Source organism: Alosa sapidissima, chromosome 18 (assembly GCF_018492685.1).
Source record: "Alosa sapidissima isolate fAloSap1 chromosome 18, fAloSap1.pri, whole genome shotgun sequence".
NCBI classification, from domain to species: Eukaryota; Metazoa; Chordata; class Actinopteri; order Clupeiformes; family Clupeidae; genus Alosa; species Alosa sapidissima.
In genome coordinates this window covers 27,704,871-27,710,707 of record NC_055974.1, presented here as the reverse complement: position 1 = coordinate 27,710,707, position 5,837 = coordinate 27,704,871, and positions in this window count along the sequence as shown.

Below are 5,837 nucleotides of genomic sequence, written 5' to 3'. Positions count from 1 at the left end.
AATAAGAGTTCCCAGAGGACAACAAAACTAAGCATATTGTCTGTCTTAAGAGCATTAAAATTAATCACGAAAGAACATCTGAGTTTGTGCAACACTCATGTGTGTTCAAGGGTGAATGCAGTAGCCTACTGTATGTGTAAAAACATCAAAAGGGCGAATGCAGTATCCTACTGTATGTGTAAAAACATCAAAAGACTTGTCCACTTGCCAGACACCATTTCAATACGAGAACACCAAATTTCAACTGAGGAAACTCACCGTCACAGTAACAGGGAGTAACAGGGAGGCTACACCGCAAACATAACTGAAGCGTTCCATTAGCGTAGAGTCAAAGTAACAGGGAGGCTACACCGCAAACATAACTGAAGCGTTCCGTTAGCATAGCGTCAAAGTAACAGGGAGGCTACACCGCAAACATAACTGAAGCGTTCCGTTAGCATAGCGTCAAAGTAACAGGGAGGCTACACCGCAAACGTAACTGAAGCGTTTCGTTAGCATAGCGTCAAAGTAACAGGGAGGCTACACCGTAGCGTCAAAGTAACAGGGAGGCTACACCGCAAACGTAACTGAAGCGTTCCGTTAGCATAGCGTCAAAGTAACAGGGAGGCTACACCGCAAACGTAACTGAAGCGTTCCGTCAGCATAGCGTCAAAGAAACAGGGAGGCTACACCGCAAACGTAACTGAAGCGTTCCGTCAGCATAGCGTTAAGGAAACAGGGAGGTTACACCGCAAACGTAACTGAAACGTTCCTGTGGCAGGATAGCCACAGCAGTGGAGAAGACGGAGGAGACCAAACAGATTTCAACGAAAGGCTTCGTTTATTTTTTTTTCTTTTTCCTCTTTTCTTAAAATCGTGCAAATATTTACAGTGTCAACCATGCATGAAAAATACGCAAAACAAAACTGTAGCAAAACAAAAAGAAATAGGCCTAAGTAGCCAGGCTAAGTCCTCAGACCCTGAACCACTATCAACCACAATCAATTGACAGACCATGTTCCCATCACTACCATCACTGACATAGTGAGGCTCTGGGGCCTAATACAGAGCATTGCTATCCGTAGCCCCGCCCCCTGGATAACCCCACTGTCAAAAATAATCAATTAACTAAATAACAACATTGTAATTACCAAATAACAAATCAAACAAGGAAACACATAATACACAAACACATACAATAATGGACATGTACAAAAACACCTTACTAAACCCTTAAAAATAGCTTTAATTTATTACCCCTAAAACACCCCCGTAACAATGGGCTGCCCCACAATGAACCCGGGAAACCCCTCTATTTCTTCCCAATGGAACAGTCCATCTGTTTCCCCACACGCAACGCGGAAGTACGTTTTTAACGGCGGGTGAGTGAATGGCTTACGGAGTTGTGATAGCAAATGTTTAATCAATAAATTACGTTTTTAACAGCCAGTGTGCATTATTTTACTTGTTGATACTAGACAAAGAATATACAGAAGAGAAATGAGAATGACAATATATCTTACGTGAATGTTTGAATCAGTGAGCTGCACAAACTATAGCCATCTAGAAGTGCTGGTAGGCCTTTCCCTGCACTCTAAAAACTAAGTTCGGCCCTGTGTAAGTAATCTATGGTAAATGGTGATTAATGATAATGTTAAGAAGATAAACAGTACATACGGTAATGAGAATGAGTAGCGTCAGGACAGGACAGCAGTGATTTAAAGATGCCGGCAAATGGCCGCCTGTGCGCTGCGCGCTACATGCGCGTGTGCGTCACAGCTCAGTCTGTGACAGTTCCGTTAGCATAGCGTTAAAGAAACAGGGAGGTTACACCGCAAACGTAACTGAAGCGTTTCGTTAGCATAGCGTCAAAGTAACAGGGAGGCTACACCGTAGCGTCAAAGTAACAGGGAGGCTACACCGCAAACGTAACTGAAGCGTTCCGTTAGCATAGCGTCAAAGTAACAGGGAGGCTACACCACGCACGTTACTGAAGTGTTCCATTAACGTAGTGTCTGCTGTAAAAATTAGCTTCCACTGTGATCAACACCAGACGTGACAGCGGTGTACAATAAAAAAAATGGGGGAAAAAACAGTCTCTCTCTCTCTCTCTCTCTCTCCCTCCCTCCCTCCCTCTCTCTTCCTCTCTCTCTCTCTCCTCTTCCTCTCTCTCTCTCTCTCCTCTTCATTCTCCACCTGCCCATATCCTCTCATCCCTTGCTGTCCTTGTCATTTATCTGTCATCATTTACAGTCCCTTTAAAAGAGACAACAGAATAAGAATCCTGCTGTAGTCTCAAAGCCACAGGCAGATTGACTGATTGATTGATTGATTGATTGATTGATTGATTGGGAAATTTAGACATTTAGAACTGAGCTTGTCCTGCAAGAACCCCACATCTTGGATTAGAACCATGTGCTCTGGATTCTCCCCATAACTCTGAGTCTCATGAATCCGTCCTCACACACACACACACACACACACACACACACACACACACACACACACACACACACAGAGAGAGAGAGAGAAGAAACAGAAGCAGAACCTCAGCTTATGGATGGTTGTGGCTAGCTGGGTGGAGACACAAATTCCAGATCAATCAAGCAGCACATTCAAACTCTCCCTCCCTCTGTTTCTTCCCTTCTCTCTCTCTCTCTCTCTCTCTCTCTCTCTCTCTCTCTCTCTCTCTCTCTCTCTGTAATTGAATCGCTCTCTCCGTCTCCAAATCTCCATCTCCGTCTCCAAAAGTCCATATCTCTCACCCCTCTCTCTCTCCCTTTCTCTCTGCGATTAAATCCATATCTCTCTCTCCCTTCCCCCCCCCCCCCTGTATTAAGTCCATATGCCCGGGCACCATAACCCCCCCCCCCCCCTGTATTAAGTCCATATGCCCGGGCACCATGCCCACCTCCGCCCCCCCGACCTCAGTTTCTGTCTCTCCGGAAAACCGCTCTCTCCGTGGGAAAGCAACGTGATCCCCGGAGCCCGGGAACCCCAAGGCCCTGATATTCCCGACGTTCCGGCCCGCGGGTAGTCCAACATATGGCTGCACTTACGGCCGAGCGCAGCAGTCGGCTCCCCTTTCCCATCCGCTACGGCCGGGACTGATCCAGGTGATTATCACAGACAGAGTCGGATAGGATATCACCTACTGGACGCTCATAATGATGATGGTGATGATGATGACCATGATGATGATGATGATGATGAGTTGAGCTGCAGTGGTCTGTGATTTTCCCAGACTTCCTGGTGGTGGAAGAGAAGAGGGGTTATGTAAATCAGGACAGGATATCACCTACTGGAGGCAGATGAGGATGGTCATGATGATGAGGATGATGATGATGAGGATGATGATGAGGATGATGATGATGATGATGATGATGATGATGATGATGAGGATGATGATGATGATGAGGATGATGAGGATGATTGTTATGAGTTGAGCTCCAGTGGTCTGTGATTTTTCTGGATTTTTTCCTGGTGGGAGAGAAGAGTGGTAGGAGAGGAGGGGAGGGGGGCAATTATAAGCTCATATCGGGGGGGGGGGGCAATTATAAGTCCCCATTTGATCCTCACTGGGTGATCACCTGTCCTGTGTAATCTGTCAGGATGGGCTTTACTTTAGCAAGAGAGAGAGAGAGAGAGAAAGTGAGAGAGAAAGAGAGAGAACGAGAGAGAGAGAAAAAGAGAGAGTTGCATGGGGCAGGAAAAGAATCTGAAATAGGATGAAGAATGAAAATCCCTTTATTAGTTCAATGTATCATCCAGATCTCATGTGCTACTATATTCCCATAATCCTCACGTAATATGACTACACAGGAAAGGAGAGAAATGTGGAGGGACAGAGAGAGAAAGAGAGAGAAAGAGAGGGAAAGAGAGAGAGAAAGAGAGAGAACATACAAAGGATGACAGAGAGGAAGAGAGGATAACAGAAAGAGAACCAAAGAGATAAAAGAGAAGAAGAAAAAACAGAAAGGTCCAATCAGAGGAGAAAAAAAACAGAAAGGTCCAATCAGAGGAGAAGAAAGTGGGATAGTCATATGATGTCACAGACTCCTCCCACAGGAAGAACCAGGCTTTTGATTGGCCATCTGTTTTCAGACAACTAAACACCAGAGCTTTAGCCAATGCTGTGGATCGTTGTCTGTCATCAGTGGGCGGGTCTATTAATAACAGGCAGCATTGAAATGCTCAAAGATCCAACCAAGGAGCTAGATCACGCAGACCCCACCAATCAGCATGAGGTAGGCCCGCAGCTGGCCACCTGTGGGCAAACATGCCAAGGCACTCCCTGCCAAACTCCCCTGCCAATCATAGCCAGATCACCATGCCAACGCAGAACATTCCAGCTACGCCCCATAGAGCACGTTTGGAGAAATGGCATTCCATTTCTAACTTGGCTCTGAAAAGAAGGAACGAGAGTGGACAGAGAGAGAGAGAGGGAGAGAGACTCTCTTTTATTAAACCAAGTCTGTACATTACTGTACCAAGGATTGCTGCAGGACACCATTCCTTCCCACTGCTGTTGCAGATTACACTGACCCCCCTCTGTGCAGAGCGAGACCAGAGATATCTTCTGAATGCAAACACACACACACTCCATACAAAGCACAATGCACATTTCACTTTTTACATTCAATCTATGCTGGGAGAGAAGACCTATCTTCTGAGCCAATGCACAATGCAAAGTTTACATTTTCTCTTCTGAGTGGCAGGCCTTACATTATGAAATACATTAGGCACTAAATGAAATACACAAATCACTAAATTCTATTGCTCCTATATTTGTAAGCTCTATTTAACTGAGCTAAATGGGAGAAGTAAAGATGGCCAACATAAGCATAGATGGCACAGTTAAATTCTGCATTTTTCAATGCTGAGAGTTGCATGAATGGTCATGTGATTTGTGTGAATGGTCATGTGATCTGTTTAAATGGTAATGTGATGGTCATGTGATCCGTGTGAATGGTCATGTGATTTGTGTGAATGGTCATGTGATCTGTGTGAATGGTCATGTGATCCGTGTGAATGGTCATGTGATCTGTGTGAATGGTCATGTGATGGTCATGTGATCCGTGTGAATGGTCATGTGATCTGTGTGAATGGTCGTGTGAATGGACATGTGATCCGTGTGAATGGTCATGTGATCCGTGTGAATGGTCATGTGATTTGTGTGAATGATCATGTGATCCGTGTGAATGGTCATGTGATGGTCATGTGATCCGTGTGAATGGTCATGTGATCTGTGTGAATGGTCGTGTGAATGGACATGTGATCCGTGTGAATGGTCATGTGATCCGTGTGAATGGTCATGTGATTTGTGCTTCAGGTGGCCCTCCCTTAGGAAGGCTCCCTATTAAGGTTTTGCACGTCCGTTCTAATGTTACGTCACCGTTTGTTTATAACTAGAGTGGTAGGCAAGAATGGTAGGCAAGGCACTGCAGAGTGGTAGGCAAGCCTACAACAGTCGGGTTGCATAGGCTACACATAGTTACAAATAGCTTCAAAATTAACATTTTAATATCAAATATTGAGCGGGATGCCGACCACTTGTGTAGGCCCTAACAGTTGGTTTTACAATAAGAAGCAAAAAGGCGACGAACGACCGTTAGCCTACCTATCCTCGTGGTTGTGGAGGATGATCGTTAGCAGCTGTGAAGTCTTTTATTCTCAAGATGGCCTAATGGTGTAGCCAGGCTATTGTCTACGAAGACGTAGGCTAAAATACAACTATCTACAGTCATCCAAAAATTAATTGCCAGAGATAGGCTATGAAGGAAAAAAGTGCAGCATTTTAAACATGGCAAGAATATTTTTACCGGAACAGTTTGCTCTAATTTGTCCCGTGAAATTCG